The 18,119-nt window shown below is 37.1% G+C and overlaps 1 pseudogene; it reads right to left on the bottom strand.

Moving 5' to 3' along the window:
• Nucleotides 1-11,031: 11,031 nt before the first annotated feature.
• LOC143852993 (cytosolic sulfotransferase 15 pseudogene) lies at nucleotides 11,032-12,504 on the bottom strand (annotated as a pseudogene).
• Between the last annotated feature and the right edge of the window lie 5,615 nt (nucleotides 12,505-18,119).

Here is an 18,119-nt window from a genome sequence, read left to right on the forward strand (position 1 = left end):
GGTGATGATAGGACTATTCAGATCTCAGGATATGAACATCTTCTGTTACACATTTATATACCACGATGATGTAAGAAGAGAGAAAATAATAGATGCCAATTTTGGGCAGGGATATTCCCCCCCTAAATGGATAAAATCCCCCATTTATATACCTTTGAAACTAACGAAAACGTTAAGGGGGGATTTTATCCAACAGTGGGGAGGGCTGAACATGGTAAAACCAGAACCGAGCCACCTAATGTCGGTTCCCAACTGCTGGAACTAGAGCTGAACCGATTGGTCCTGGAACCGAATTGAACCAGAACCGAATTTAATCGGTTCGGTTCGGTTCTAGGTTTGCAACAGTTAAAAAAATGAGTGGGTTTTTAAACCAAGTGAACCTGAAATACAGTCACACTAACACTTAATCCTATTAAAGGCTACTGATATTGACACCCACATGTTGGAATTAACCATTTGGTTTAAAAAAAATTGAGTTAACATTAAATAGCAAGGTTTAAGGGAAGAAGACAAACAGTAGCAAGTTTGAAGGGAACTAAGTGTGGGTGTGAATATCAAGTAAAACAAAATGGCTGTCTTATGGAAGAAGACGAACAGTAGCAAGGTTGAAGGGAATCAGGGATACGTCCCAAGTGAAAAAAAAGGCTGTACCTTTGGGCTTCTTCGTGTTGACAACCGGATTTGCCGATCTGATGGACGAGTGAGGCGCTGAAGCAGTGAGGCGTGAGAGGGATTGCAACTTTACAAAGTAGATGAAGAAAGTAAGAAACTAGGGTTTCTTAGTTCTTTCCTTTCTTTAATTCTTTTGTCTTTAATAAATCTAAATTAAGAGATCATATAATGATATCAGCAGCCCCTTGTTTTGAATTAAATATTAACAATTTAACAAATTTGTGTCTTCAAGAATGATATTAACACTCCCACTTTTTTGGTTTTTGACGGATTTTAAATCACGCATAATCGCATGCATATACTATTTTTTCCGGTTCGGTTCGGTTGCTAACGAGCTCCCTCGTTGAGGTGCGTTGGAAATGAAAATATATAATCACTAAAGGGACAACCCGTGCGATGCACGGGGGCGAAAAAAATAAAGTCATAAAATGATCAATTAAAAATAATAATTAAAAAGTGGGATTTCATTCGTTAAAAGAATTAGGAGGGAAGAACACTTGAAAATTCACAAAACATGTGAATAGAGCAGCAAATTCAACATTCATGATTTAGCTACATAATAAATTAAAAAAAGAAGAAGAAAATTTTATGAGATGACAATCAATCATTCCAATTATTTGAGATGAGGAGTAAATTCCAGTGAACAAAATATGATGGAAATAAAGGAATTCATCTCCAATTCTAATTAGTGAATTTCATATTCAGAGTTTACTTTTGTGCATTTCTATATGACATATTTTCATGCTGTGGCTGGGATCGTTGTTCATAGGCACTTCAAACTAAATATTGACCCAAAATATTCGGAGTTCTCATAATGCAATTTGATGTAGAAGGGCATATCTTTTATAATTTTCCATGAGTGAAGAGCAGAGAGATAATATAGTTGCAGTAACAAGTCCAATATAAAGCAAAAGAATGCAATCCAGTGAATGCATTTTTGTTAGGGAAGGTTTCTCGTCCCTCATTCTTTGCAACGTTTTAAAGAGCTCGTGTAGGAATCCATGCATAAAATAGAGGAGTGCCATTACCCACCAATAGCAAGAGCCTGTTGCCCTGACTCACAATAATACATGAACAGCATATATGACACGAGTTTGGTGATTAGGACTGTTGATTTGATGGGCCGTACCATGTGACCCGGACAGTCCATGTCCCATGGGAGATCCCTCCCACAGGATCAATGCAATTGATAATTAATGGCTTTGGAAATCCCAAAATGATACCTACTTTATTTTTTTGGACATTTGGTCAAAAGGTACCACAAAATATATGAAATAGTGAGATGGACCCCTTCAATTTCAAACTTGTGAAAGGGACAGGGTACCATTTTGCTTTTCCTGACAAGGTTTTTTACTGAAATACCTTTCATCCTCAAAATATACATGTTAAGCCATAAAAACAGGGAGAAAAAAGTGTTGTTTTCTTTTTCACACCTAGAAAATGGGGTGACCAAGAGATGAAATGGGGGTATCACACCTGGAAAATTTTGGGTTGATGTCTATTGGGCCTGGAAGCGGTTACCAGCACAAGGAAAATGAGGATACCACATATGAAAATTGGGTGATCAAGAGATGAAATGGGGGTATCACACCTGGAAAATTTTCGTATTTTGTATCCAAAACTCAAATCCAAATCCAAATGAGGTATCCAAACATGGCCTAAAGGTACATGAAGATCTTATTGTTGTTTTCATACTCTTGGATTTCACTTTCTGACATCCAATCTAAAATCCTTTTCCACATGAATTATGTTTTTCATGTATTTGACTTCCGAGATTTGTTTCTCTACCCTCATTATGGATTGCAATGGCCCAGAAATCTTTATGAGCAGTCCTAACCATTGGATCAATTGCTTGCAACTGAAGAGTTAAAACAAATAAATATTCTTTTTTCCTAACCATTGGATCCATTGAGATTTTACATTGTACAAGTCCCTACAGTTCAATATTTTGCCAAAAGGAATGCATGGCCTAGACCACAAATAATCAAAGCCGTCCATTTGATGGGCGACAATGTAAATCGGTTGTGCCCCAAAAATCACTTCCATAGAATGATCCCAACCCTCCAATCTATATAGGTTTCCATAATATACAGTTCTTCTATAGATTGGAGGGATCAGATCATCCAATGGAAATGATATCTCGTGAGTGTACGCGCGCGTGGGGGGTGTTCTTAGTTCTGATTTATTATTATAACAACATTGTATGCCCTCCTTGTGCAAATTCCTGGCCCTGCCCCTGTTTGGAACCAACATAATTAACTCTTGGATCTTCAACAATAGTTACAACTGCTAATTTTTGCTGAAATTATATGCTAATTTTTGCTGAAAAGAACCACCACAAAAGCTTCAGCATCTAAACAAAAAAAGATGGAAAAGAATATAAACCTATAGCAAGAAAAGAGTATAAACCCAAAGTTGTAATGTCAATAACATCAACATAATGTTGAATCAATTTTTTGTGATTTTGGGACCTGGAGGATGACATTAAGTCTACACTTCCATTAATGACAGAAGATGAATACAGAAACTGTTGGAATGGATGAAACAGTCATGATCACAGATTCACAAGCATAAAATAAATTCGGAGTCAATGCACTCAAATTTCAAACATTTATGGAATTTCTTCTACCTGCAATCAAAATATCAACAGGCCCAATGGAGTTTTTCCTGCCAATTATCTTTAAACTGTAGCCATGAAATGATATAAAAGCTCAAAATTTTCCCAAAAATTTTCAGGTGTGATACCCCCATTTCATCTATTGGTCACCCCATTTTCATTTTTGGTACCTCCATTTTTCTTGTGCTGGTAACCCCTTACAGGCCTAACAGACACCAACCCAAAATTTTTCAGGTGTGATACCCTCATTTCATCTTTTGGTCACCCCATTTTCATATGTGGTACCCCCATTTTCCTTGTGCTGGTAACCCAGGCCCAACAGACATCAACCCAAAATTTTCCAGGTGTGATACCCCCATTTCATCTCTTGGTCACCCCATTTTCCAGGTGTGAAAAAGAAAGCAACACTTTTTTCTCCCTGTTTTTATGGCTTAACGTGTATATTTTGAGGGTGAAGGGTATTTCGGTAAAAAGTCTTGTCAGAAAAAGCAAAATGGTACCCTATGGTACCCTTTCACAAGTTTGAAATTGAAGGGGTCTATCTCACTATTTCAGATATTTTGTGGTACCTTTTGACCAAATGTCCATTTTTTTTGTTTTTGATTGGAAAGCTGGGGTTAGGCCGATGGATTCTGACATTTAAAAAAATATATACCAAAGTTGTAACAACAGCAACTAAAAAATGGCAACCATTGATCAATTCCAGCATCACCGCCAATATATATATATATATATATATATATATATATATATATATATATATATATTTAGCAGAAGAGAAAAGGAGAGAATTTTGTTCATTAACACGTCAATGTGGATGCTTTTTACCCTTTTTTGCCCTCCCCACATATCTGTACATATTATCTATGTGAGGGTAAAAAAGGTATGAATGTTCGCTAGCCACCTTCGCCTAACGCTATGTCTCGCCCATCCATTGCAATTGTATGTATTTGTCTTATTAGATGTGATGAAAAACTGCACGGAAATACTATTTCTTGAAATGTTGCTAGCAATAATACGTAAAGAAACAAGCTAGCAATAATAATCATTACGTAGTAAAGTTTGGGAGGGAAATTATGGACAACGGGTACCTAGATATGACAATTATGGAAAAAACTACAAAGAAGAGGTATCAAAATATGACAGTTACGAAAAAACTACTTTTCCTTCTTAATTTTTTGAGGATATTACGAATTAGCACACCTGTAAAAATATTTACAAATTCCGGGCACCTTCAGACGAACAACAGATTATGGAAACCTCTATAGATTGGAGGGCTAGGATTAGCCTATGGAAATGATTTTACGGGCACAACCTATTGATGTTGTGTTCCATCACATGGACGGTTTGGATCAACCTATGATGTGGTCCGTACAGTTCTTTGTCGGCCCGTGCATCGCACGGGTTATATATATATATATATATATATATATACTAGTAAAAAAAGATGCACGGGCCGACAAAGAACTGTATGGACCACATCATAGGTTGATCCAAACCGTCCATGTGATGGAACACAACATAAATAGGTTGTGCCCCAAAAATCTTTTCCATAGGCTGATCCTAGCCATCTAATCTATAGAGGTTTCCATAATTCTTCTTAAATCGGACGGTTAAGATCACCCTGTAGATTTTTATTAAAAAACCATAAAGGAGGGGGGTAAGATTGAAATTATGTGGCTTTAATGGGTGCATTTGTTAAAAAGCGTAAAGGAGGGGGTATGATTGAAAATATGTGAGTTGAATTGGTGCATTTGTTAAAAAAAGTCAAAAAAAGTGATGTGTAATTCTCATGGAATTTTCCAAAACTTCAAAAAATTCTCTTCTTTTCTCTTCTCCTATATATATATATATACTAGTAAAAAACCCGTGCGATGCACGGGCCGACAAAGAACGGTACGGACCACGTGATAGGTTGATCCAAACCGTCCAGTCGACAAAGAACGGTACGGACCACGTGATAGGTTGATCCAAACCGTCCAGCCGACAAAGAACGGTACGGACCACGTGATAGGTTGATCCAAACCGTCCATGTGATGGAACACAACATAAATAGGTTGTGCCCCAAAAATCATTTCCATAGGCCGATCCTAGCCCTCCAATCTATAGATGTTTCCATCATTCCTCTTATCTTAAATCGGATGGTCAAGATCACCCTATAGTTTTTTAATTAAAAAATCATAAAGGAGGGGGGGTAAGATCGAAATTATACGGCTCTAATGGGTGCCTTTGTTAAAAGCATAAAGGAGGGGTAGGATTGAAATTATATGATCTAATGGGTGCCTTTGTTAAAAGCATAAAGGAAGGGGGTAGGATTGCAATTATATGAGTTGAATGGGGGCATTTGTTCAAAAAAGTCAAGAAATGTGAGGTGTAATTCTCATGGATTTTTCAAAAAAATCGAAAAAACTCTCTCTTTTCATCCCGGCTTATTATAGTAGATATATATATATATATATATATATATAGAGAGAGAGAGAGAGAGAGAGAGAGAGGAAAGTGTTGGTGAGCTTAAGCGCCCAATCACATTGGGGCCTACTTTGTTAGGATGATCCAAAGCATTCATTTGAAACGCCCTTACATAGATCAGGTGTGTACCAAAAATCAGCTCCATAGGATCATCCTAACCCATCCATTTGTGGAGGTCAAAATGGATATATATATATATATATATATATATATATATATATATATATATATATATATAGGAAACTGTTAAGCTCACCAAACTTATGGTGAGCTAGCTTGCCCAATCACATGGGGGCCCACTTTGTTAGGATGATCCAAAGCATTCATTTGAAAGTCTCTTACATAGATGGGGGGTGTACCAAAAATCAGCTCCATAGGATCATCCTAACCCCTCCATTTGTGGAGGACAAAAATGGACAGACACAAATCTGCCCCATTTTTGTCCTCCACAAATGGAGGGGTTAGGATGATCCTATGGAGCTGATTTTTGGTACACCCCCTATCTATGATAAGGCCTTGCAAATGAATGGTTTGGATCACTCCCCAAAATGTGGGACCCATGTGATTGGGCAAGCTAGCTCACCATACGTTTGATATATATACATTTCCTGAATTTGAATCCATTCATATATGATTTTTACGAAGGTAAACTCATCAATTCCAAGACTAAAGTATGCAAGTCCTACTTTCCAAAGCATTCGAAAACCAATTAGTAACCAGGTGGAGCAAACCTTTGCATCAGTAGGACTTGCGTAAGGTAAACAGCCCACCTTACTTAGGTATAGTTAGTTGTACCAAAGGTGAACACATGTTCGCTAAAAGCTTCATAGGAGCTTTGACCTTACTTTTGATCCACCAGAGTTGTAAAAGACTATGGCCAAGGCACTTTCGATGGATCCTTATTAAACACCACCATTTCAACTAGTTCTAGACAGAATCCCAGCCAAGATTCTACCTCAACAGGAAGAAATTACTACTCAATAGAGTGTTGCACCATGGCAAATGCCTCAACACTCAACAACCATGACAGAAGACTCAGGGTATGGGTGCTTTCACCCAATTACAACCTAGGAGTTATTGGGCATTAGATGATATATTCAGGAACGCCATGTGGCAGATAAAGAGTTACTTCAACTGTGAGGGCCATGGGAGTGGAGGCACGGATACAGTTGATAGAGGTACACCACAAGGAGGGAAACCAGAGGATAGTTGAAGTTAGCAAGGGCACGATGACAAAAGGGGTCAGTGAGACACAGAGGCAATGCCTTAAATTACTAGAATTGAAGTGTATGTTGTTTGATTTGATAGAGTTAGTATCAACTTGCCATAGGTTAGTTTTTTTAGGGTTTGGTTATAAATATGGGGAAATCAATTCATTTGAAAAGAAAAAAAATATGGGGAAATCAATTAGGAGAAAACTTTTGCTAGTTTTCATTTTCCTTCAAAAGAAACTGTTTAGTATTCTCTTCCATGGTGGCAATGTCTTTTTCCATTATTAATTTGGTATTTGCAGTGAACAAACCCATCGATCTTCTTGAGTAACGAAGAAGTGTTTATTGCAAGCCATTGCTGCTTGTAAATGCCTTGGAGGATACCAGAAGCCTTGGTATTGGTAGTAGTAAAATTGGTACCACGCTTTAGTTTTTGGGAAGGAGGAGATTAGTGCCTTGAATTCTTTGCCTGTTCCTTCATCTTCTTCATGGAGATGAAAGTCCTCGAGGAAAAAGAGGATGCTTCCATGGTGATGATAGGACTATTCAGATCTCAGGATATGAACATCTTCTGTTACACATTTATATACCACGATGATGTAAGAAGAGAGAAAATAATAGATGCCAATTTTGGGCAGTGATATTCCCCCCCTAAATGGATAAAATCCCCGCCGCCCCTCTAACGTTTTTCGAGGATAAATTCACATACGGTTTTCTTTTACCTTTGAAACTAACGGAAAACGTTAAGTTGCGCTATGGATTTGGAAAAGAAACAGAAAATGGGCCCTTTTTCCACGAAAATAGCTTTAATGGTCGTTCTGTTGACTGGATACGGAAAGAGCAAGGAAAGCTCGAATCTGAGGTGGAATCCGAGAAATGACATTTATTCGATCGTTCTAGATTTGATTACAGATTCATTTATTTATAAGTTTAGATTGGTGGCAAAAATAGGACTAATTTGGCTGAATAAGTTGTAGACACACACTGATAGTGGACATAACATTCTAAGGAAATGATATTTACACCTTTTTAAAAAAAAAAACTTGGCACAGTCCCTCTATCGTAAAAGAGTAGTCATAAATACCCCGGAAAGGGGCTGTCGGAAGCCCAAAAAAAAAGGGTAAATGTATCAATTCCCATTGGGCATTCTAATTTTTTTAACAATTTTATATACAGTGTAGTTTTGTGTCATAAGTAACTATTGCTGTGATTTTAACCCATATAAAATATCCCATTGGACATTCTAATACAGAGAACGATTGCTTCTTTGCTTTGCTTTAAAGAACTATAATGTTTAAAACAATTTACCTAATTTCTGTTATTGTTCTGTAATTGTTTACTTAATTACTTTTCTTATTTTTTGATAATTCTGTCTTTTCTTCCAATTTTTTTTTAAATTGATTTTTGGCTTGCCTACAAAATTTTAAACAGATTTATATACGCATCAATAATTATATTGTATATTTATCATCATTTTTATAATGTGTTCTTTGGATAATAGATAAATGGGCGATACACTTTTTGGATATGATGAAATTGGGATACCCTTATGGAGAGGATGAAATTGAATATCATAATGTCGATTCATACGTTTCATTTATTGGACGTTGTTTTGTTTTTAATGTTTCCTTCATTGTTTCCTTCAGAATTGTCAATATTATACTGTAACGGCTTAAATCCTGCACTATTAAGTACCCCATAAAGGATTAGTAATTACGCATCTTAATCTCGCAACCCTTTCTTATAGGAAACTGTTCAATTCGCATTTATTATCAGAGTGACCTACCAAACGTTCAATTCCTTCCTAATTCAACACACCTTAACCTCACAACCCTTCCTATTCCAACGGCCCTATATCCCTTAAAATCAGCCGCCCTATTTCTATCCTTTCCAAATTGGAAAATGTAAATCTAGGTCTCTTCCAATTTCTTTTCGAAAGATTTGTTCGTATCTTTCCAAGAGATATTCTTCTTATCTCACCCAAATCTATCTATCTATATTAGTAAAGCTGAATGTGGGAAGCTGAGGTTGTGCCACGTGTCACACCCATAGCTTCCCAAAATTAAATACCGAATTAGCATTCCGATTTCTAAAACGTTTTCTACACATAACGGTAATTACTATTTTTCTCCATAAATTACAATATAAAACTTCATAAATAAATCCTCTATGCTGTGGTGGTGCCACGTGGCAGCCCCTCCTCTATCCCGCAATTTTAAAAATTCTGAATTCTCAATATTATACTGAAACGGCTTAAATCCTGCACTATTAAGTACCCCCATAAAGGATTAGTAATTATGCATCTTAACTCGCAACCCTTTCTTATTAGAAACCGTTCAATTCGCATCTATTATCAGAGCGACCTACCAAACGTTCCATTCCTTCCTAATTCAACACACCTTAATCTCACAACCCTTCCTATTCCAACTGCCCTATATCCCTTAAAATCAGCCGCCCTATTTCTATTCTTTCCAAATTGGAAAACGTAAATCTAGGTCTCTTCCAATTTCTTTCCGAAAGATCTGTTCGTATCTTTCCAAGAGATATTCGTCTTATCTCACCCAAACTCTCTCCCCAAGAAAAGAAGACCATGGCATGGTATGGTCTCTCTCCCCAATATCCCGTTCTCCTTTTCTATCGTCTCATCTTCTCTTTTTATGGTTTCCTTCTTACGCATTTTACAGTAGCATCTAACCTGTAATTTCCCCTTGATCTTCATAGAGAAAAGCATTCCAACTCTCCCCCATCAGAGATTTTGCAGATCTAGGGAAGAAACTTCTCCCTCTCTTCAAGGACTTGCGCACAACAATGGGTATTGTCGGATCCTGCACTAATTCTCTCTATCCCCATCTTCTTTTTCCCTTCATGTTTCAGAGTTTCTGGGCTACAGTTTTAGTTTTCAAGGTTTCTACTGAAAGAAAACATCAACTATTTCTAGGTATCTAGAGCAGGTAGTAATGGAGAAATTCTTAGACATATCATCAGGGATTGGGACCATTTTATTTTATTTTATTTTATTTGCTTTGGCAGACTCCTGCTGATGTAGGGGGTAGTTTTTAGGGCATTCAACGGATAAGGTCACTTTTTTTTAACATTCTTTCTGTATGTATCTGCATGAAAGGCTGACATCAGTTAATGGAATTTTTTCATCTCAAGGTATAGGAAATGAATTCTGTTGTTGTGTTTATTATTTCATTACTCATCTGTGCAGAATGCATATCTCTTGTGATGGAACTACAGCATATGGGAATTGTTAATTTTTTGAATCCCTGTTTTGTTATGAGTTACAAATCTATAGAGTGAAAAGATTTAACCAAGGTCATCATATAGAACCATCCAATTTAACTATAAAATAGTTAAATCTATTTAACTATTTAAATAGATTACAGTTAAATCTATTTAACTATTTAAATAGATTACAGTTAGAATAAATCTTTTGATTGAAGGACCTAATTCTTTTAATGTTTTGTCCTAATTATTTTCCTTTGTATTTTTATCATTTAGTTTTTGGTTAAATTCTTTTCCTCTTATAGAGCATTATTTTCTGATCAATGTTTTTAGATCTAAATTACTTCCAAACCTATTCATCGCATTCAACTCCCGACAACTCTTATTATAAAATTTATAAGAGTTTATATTATAATAAAATTTATATTTATTATAATATTTAATTCATTTTAGTTTTTTTATTATAAATTTTAATTTAAACTAATGTATATATCTAAAAAAAAACTAATATAAAGTGAATACCTATGGACAGTAAATCTTTTGTACTATATATTTTAGTTTCTGCATAAATATTTCTGTATAACAAGTTACTACTATTTTAAATCAAACATAGTGTAATTTCTTAAATGTATCTTAAACACAACCCTTAATGATTATTTTCTTCCATTAGGATCCATTTCTCTTTAGAATCTATCATTTTCTCTTAGGTTGCACTAAATTAAAGTTTCGTATTTCTTCTTTAAAAAAAAGAAGAAGGGTTCAATGCATTTTTTAATCACTTTTCTTCCTTGCCCCGTGCATCACACGGGTCTCTAACTAGTACAAAAGTAAAGATAAAGGAACTATAAATGCACTTTGTGGAATTTGACCAATGGGGGCGCCCTTGTACATGCAGATGGCTTTTTGTAAGGGCACCCTTCATCTTTTCAATCCTTGTAGTGTAATTAATTCTACATTCAGGGACATTTATTGCAAAACAAACTGGGACATGCTAAGTAAGAGTGGGAAATGGAAGAAGGATGAAAACACAAGGGAAAACCAAAAGAAACTGTAAAAGCTGCATGGTAGGTTCAATTCTCGAGTGATACTTGGAAAGTTAGACCAGAACCGTGCAACTTCTGGTCCGTGACATGATTTAAACGTTCTATCATTGAAAGTGTGAGATTATTGGCCCAATCACCCACTTCCCCTCTCCTAAAGAACATATTATTGTCAATGTTTATAATGGTTTTCCCTGTCTTGTTAACTTCTAGATCGCTCAATTTCTTAAAACTGCATAGCTTCAATATTTCCTCTACCACCCCTTCTCTTTCTTCCTCCAAAGAGAAGGGACAGCCCAAGAACTTGGCCAACCTCTTCAAACAAAAAATGGGTTCTTGTTTGATTTCCTCGTACTTTAAGAACAAGATCCTTTCAGGCCTTGCCAAGCTCTCCTTCCAATACCCCAATACATGATCCCAAAAGGGACCAAAAGGTGAGACTCCATTGTAAAACATCTCAAAGGCCTCCAGTAGAGAAAGAGGTGGTTGTTGAAACTTCTCGGCTCTCAACCTGTTCATGAAATGCCACAAGGAAACAAAGGTATCTCCTGGATTCCTACACAAATAAACAATCCGACAATTTGATTTAATGACCGATTCTGGTAGGGACATGTAAGGGATGTGAGTTGCGAAGAGCCTTGGGGAGGGAATGTTTGTTAGATCAGGAACCTTGTCATCTGCATAGACCTGAATCTCCAAGAAAGGGACGAGTTCATGGGGGTTGGTGTTGAGCAAAGGGTGGTGAGTGAGAGAGTAACGAGTCCGGTTCACAATAGCGAAAGTGAGGGCCTTTAACCAAACAGATCCAGATTTTGGTGTGGAGATCACAAGTATGTCGCTGTCACGAGCTCCAAAGTGTTTATTGCAAGCAATTGTTGCTTGTAAGTACCCTGGAGGATACCAGAAGCCTTGGTAATGGTAGAAAAATTGGTACCACGCTTTCGTTTTTTGGAAGGCGGAGATTAGTTCCTTGAATTCTTTGCTTATTCCTTCATCTTCTTCATGGAGATGAAAGTCCTCGGAGAAAAATGGGGATGCCGCCATGGATGGCGAAGATAGGGCTCTTAAGATCTCAGGATATGAACATCTTTGATACATCTATAAGTTCCACTTAAACATATATACATCTTTGATGCTCTTAAGATATCAGGATATCAGCACACACAAGCGTAGAGTACACATTGATGGATCGCCCAAACGGGCACGCCAGATGCATTCTTGATGATATAATTTGTGCATGGCATTCACTTGAAGTCTTGATTGCTTACATTGGCTTATTAATATTAAGAAGTTAGGAATCACGAGTGCTTTAACAAGTTACCTCATACTAAGTGGTTTCACAAGTTACCTCTTATTAATTATTTGGAAGTCCTTTATTTAGGAATTTCATTCTTATTATATTAGCACGTAGGAACTTGCAGTTAATTTTTTTATACAATAGGTAGGTGAATTTTCTAAATCAATTTGTAGTCAACAACCACACGGTAGTAGTAACGTCAGGTTTCCTCTTCAATAGGAGTCTAGTGCCTTTTTCAGGTGAAGCGCTGACAAGTTTTTTTTTTGATGACGTAGGATGTCCCCACCCCCTTCGGAAGTACGACTAGTCCCTACGAATGCACGCAAGGACCCACTCACCACGTGTATCAGGTAAGTCGGGGGCGGGATTCGAACACTCATCAACAGGGAGCAAACCCGTGACTTTATGCCGAGTTAACCCTTATTATTAAGAAGTCTTATTTCGGCATTTCTTTCTTATCATATTAGCACGTAGGTTATTGTAGTTAATTTATTATACTTTGGGTTGGTTTGGATTGCGGGAATTGTGAATGAGTATCGGATTCACATTCCAATCAAATTCCAATCCCCCCTTGTAAACGGAATAATGATTCCAATTCTAGTGTTTGTGTAAGTACTGCGAATCAATCATGATTCTGATTCTAGCGTTTGGTACCATTCACTCCAACATCGGAATCGAATCAAATTTTTAATAAATATTTTGATAATTTTTTATGTCATTGGAGTATTTTAGTCATTTTTCATAATTAGGGGTATTTTGGTAATTTTTCATGACTTAATGGTATTATGGTGATTTTTACCTGATATGGTGTATATTGATCATTTCATAACATGAGGGTATTTTAGTCATTTTTTCACGACTCAAAGGTATTTTTCTAATTTTAACCTAATATAGGAGTATTTAAGTTATTTTCCATAACAATGGCAGTCTGGTCGTTTTTACTCGATATGTGGTATTTTGATCATTTTTATGTCATGGGGAGTATTTTAGTTATTTTTCATGACTAGTGGTATGTTGGTCATTTTTACCTGATATGAGGTATTTTGATTATTTTATATCATAGTGTTATTTTAGTCATTTTCCACGACCCATGGTATTCTTGTCATTTTTACCCGATAGGTGGTAGTTTGATCATATTTATGTCATAGGGGTATTTTAGTCATTTTCCATGACTCAAGAGTATTTTTGTCAGTTTCCATGACTCAAGGTTATTCTGATCATATTTACCTAATGCATGGTATCTGGATCATTTTTATGTCGGGGTATTTTAGTCATTTTCCACTAGTAGGGGTATCTTGGTCATTTTTCATGACCCAGGAGTCTTCGGGTCATTTTTATACGATATGGGGTATTTTGATCAATTTTATAACATGGAGCAATTTTATTTATTACTATGTGGTATTTTGGTCACTTTTACTCGATACAGAGGCATTTCAATTATTTTCCATGACACGGGGCTACTCTAGTCATTTTACCCTCTATGAGAGTATTTTGACCATTTTTATGTCTTAAGTGTATTTTAGTAATTTTCCACGACTTAGAGGTATTTTGGTCATTTTCACTCGATATATGGGTATTTCGGGCATATTTCATGACGGAGTGGTATTCTGGTCATTTTAACCTAATTGGCATATTTAGATATTTTTTATTGTATGGGGGCATTTTAGTCATTTTCACATGGAATTGGTCAAGTGCCGTTGGGAGGAAATTCAACGTTGTTTTTTCATCTCCATTCCAGGAATCTAAATACCACCCTCTTGGGCGGGAAACAAAAAGTGCCAAATATTCCCTTGTTTTTTAACCAATCGGAATTATCATTTCCCATTCCATTTTGTAAACGAAACCAAATGCTGGAATCACCTAAATTGAAATTTAATACTGGTACCGATTCCTGATCCCGGCAATCCAAACGCACCCTTTAAGTATATGATTTTTTTTAATTCAGTAAGTAGCATTGAAACCGGATACCGGTACTGATTCTAGATTCCGGCAATTCAAACACACCCTTTAAGTATATGGATTTTTTAATTCAGTAATTAGCCAACAATTACACGATAGTAGTAATAGCAAGTTTCCTCTTCATTAGGAGTCTGGTGCATTTTTTTTACGTTTCTTATTTCTTGACTCCATTAACATGTGTAGTTGAATGTTGTTCATATTTTGCGTAGGAGATTCTCTCCTAAATCGTGGTAAAGGCGTTTCTGTAGGCATTTTATTTTGCTTTGCTTAGCTGATGAGAGACTGCAACCGCGAATCCGATGATTAAAACACTATTTTTGGAAGCATTAAACTTCATATACACTCCTGGAATGGAAACAAATTTCAGGCCTACGCATAGCTCCAAAACTAAAGTTTTGAGGTCTTTGTCGATGGAGCAATCATACCTATTTTTATGATCAAAACACTTTCTTCCAAAAAATTCACCGGAGCTTCTGCATGCTCACTCCCGGTCTCTTGAAGGCAATACAAGCAACCACATACATGGACTGGACATCGTTCGACCAAGAGTAAGGTGAACGCTCAGCTTCAACTCTGACTTTATATTATAAGTGCACTGAAGGTTAACTATGTCAATCTACAACTCAATGTGATTGACTGTCTTGTCCGCATCGGCCTACGTGTTCAATCCTCCTGAAAATGGAAGACACTTAAGAAGAATTTAGGGAGTACCCCAACAGGAAGAGCCCTCATAGAGAGGTCCCACAAGTGAAAATCCCAATAGAGGAGCTAGGCTTCCCATAGGGGCCCCACCTGATCGAGAAGAGCTTTTCCTGGCACACTCTTTGTGACCCCATCAAGTTTGAGATCTAGGAATTATTTTTGCCGATCTTCCTTGGTGGGTCCACATTGGGAGGCCTAGACTCGCACTGATCAAGGTGTTAGACTGTTGGGAAGCTCGAACCACCTGGAGAGGATGCCGTCGCACCCAAATGGCTGCATCAACCACACTATAGGGGTAATCCTTCCACTTAGCTCTTATTAGTTAATTAGTTAAAATTACAAACTAATTAGAAGAGCCTTAGCCCATCAACCATTTTGCATTCATTCAAAAAAAAAGAGGAACTAATTAGAATATAATTAGGATCCAAGAGCCTTGGCCCACCAATAGAGTGGGGCATAGGGCCTTGGGACTTGGGCCCGTCAGTGGCCCAAATCCCATGACCCCCTCTTCACATTCAGTCAGCCATTAATTATTTCTATTTAAGGGATTTTTGCTGATTAGTCCCTACTTGACAAAATAATAGCATAAAAATCCCTAAGAAAAGCATATTATCTTAACAGTCCTACTTTTGCAAAAGAATTGCTAAAAGCCCGTAAAATTAACCTACGTTAATCTACTCCGTTAATAAAATTTAAAAAGGCAAATTTACCCCCACCTCCACTTTTGCCCATTTTCTATTTCCCTTCCAATATTTTCGGGAAAAAATAAGAAAATTGGCAAAAATTGTATTGATTATTAGGACGTGATCCCCATTTTCACCAAGATAAACATCCAAAGGATATCACTCAAATAAAAGTCTGATCATTTGTGATACGTGCATATATGCATAGTGACATGGCTTAGTTTTAGGAGTGTTTGGAGTCTTTATGTTTATTTGGTATTGGTAGCTTAGTCTAGGAAAAGAGTAGGAGTCGATCTAGTGATAAGAGATAGTTGAGATTTTATAGGGATGTGAATTGTGGCTGTTTTGTGGCTCTTTTCTTGTATTTAAAGTGGTTCATAATAAAATATGCACGCATAATTTATCCTAGAATTTGTGTTTTCACAAAAGGAGGAATGACCCTTCCCTCGAAGTGGGTCAAGAGGCTGATCTTCCCTCTGAGAAGATCAAATCTGTTACGAACCAATTTAGGTTCGTAACAAGTTGCCCGTTTTTACCCAAAAAAAACTAAACATGTGTTCTACGACTGATAAAAGAACCTTCAACATTAGCGACTTTAACCCATTATGATAAATACACCCCCCCTTAAATTTAACAAACTATACACCTAATACACCAGGCCCCAATTTTTGATAAATACACCTCATACAACTTTAAATTATTTGTAAGTTGAATCCTACTCGATCCGACCCAAGTTGCACCACTAGGGCTCATTACCTTGCATGAGTCCAAAAAATATAATTTCCCTCGAAATTAATCAGTCATATAATTTCCTTCTTAAATTATTGAATGAAAAAAAGATGGTGCCAATATAGAGTGGTAACTCTACCCAAGTATGCTCCTGTACCCTCTCCCCCTCGTCCCCCCCCCCCCCCACACACACACACACACATACACACGCACAAAGAAAAAGCAAAGAATAACAGAGAGGTTTCCTGTTTCGGCTTACAAGTAATCCCAATCGTGTAACCGGATGTAGACACCCCATTTTGACCGTACCCTGAACCTCTCGTGTTTGAGCAAAACCCTATCAAACCAATGCTATAGGATCCCAAATTTCGCCCCAAGGTAGGTTAGGGTCCCAGCTAGGTCCCTATAAAATTTCGTCAAAATCGGAGTGTGTTTGCCTAGCGAACGAACCTCGAGAAGACCATAGCGTAAACCGCAGAAGGGGGGGTGATTTATCCTGGATGGTGCAGAGCATGGATTGAATAAGACAAGATTTCTCTGCACGATCATCAGAAGTTCGCGCAACCGTGAGCTTATAAAAAGTGGTAGTGCTAATATCATCACCAAAATTTTCTATAAATGCCGACTTAATCTCATTTAGAAAAAAAAAATTCTCGTTTTCCTTTTAGAGAGAGAAAGGGAGAGAAAAGAGAGAAAGCAGATCTGAGAAAAGAGAGAGATTTTCCGATCGAAATTCTCCATTTTCCGATCATCTCTCTTGTTAAATTCGGCTAGGATCCGGCAATACTCCGGCCGGCTTCCAGTGAATCATTTTCCAGCTACAGAGAGAGATCTCATTTTCCAGAAAGAGAGAGAGAGCTTGTTCCGATCATCTGTCTCCGGCAAAGCTCCGATCAGCCAATTATTCTTCTCCAGTGAGCTCGAGATCTGGCCAAGCTGTGAAACCTTCAGATCTGCAATTTTTCATATCCAAAACCCCTTTCTTACCTCTTCCGTTCACCTCCTCCGGCAAGAACAAGCTATGATTGCAAGCTCTGATTGACCTCCGGCGATACTCCAGCCAGTGTTTCCCTTTTATTTCTCTGTTAATCTTTGTTTTTCTAATTTCATTTCTTCATTTCCTAGAAACCCTAGTTCTTTGCTCAAGCGCTAAATTCGAGTTTCTGTTTGGGGAAAATCGTAGATCTATCCTTTAAAACCCTGAAACTAACTTGTTAACTGAGTTGAAACCTTAGATCTGTATAAAAGTAAAAGAAAAAATCAGATCTGAGCTTAGAATTCTCGATCCTTGCTATAACACCTTAGATCCAAGAGTTCTTTGGCAAGGAATTTCAGCAGAAGGTGATCTGCGATTATTGTTTTGACCTGGGAGAATCAGAAGTTGATTCTGATCAGGAAAGAAGATTCATCAAAAATAAGACTCTCATCGAATTGACTCGGATTCCATTTCATACGATACTTCAGGTAAGTTTTCTCCTTAACCTTAAGAATTTTATTTATTTATCTGGTATA

This window comes from Tasmannia lanceolata, unplaced genomic scaffold (genome assembly GCF_043159265.1).
Source record: "Tasmannia lanceolata isolate RefF3 unplaced genomic scaffold, GAP_Taslan_0.1 ptg000019l, whole genome shotgun sequence".
Lineage (NCBI taxonomy): Eukaryota > Viridiplantae > Streptophyta > Magnoliopsida > Canellales > Winteraceae > Tasmannia > Tasmannia lanceolata.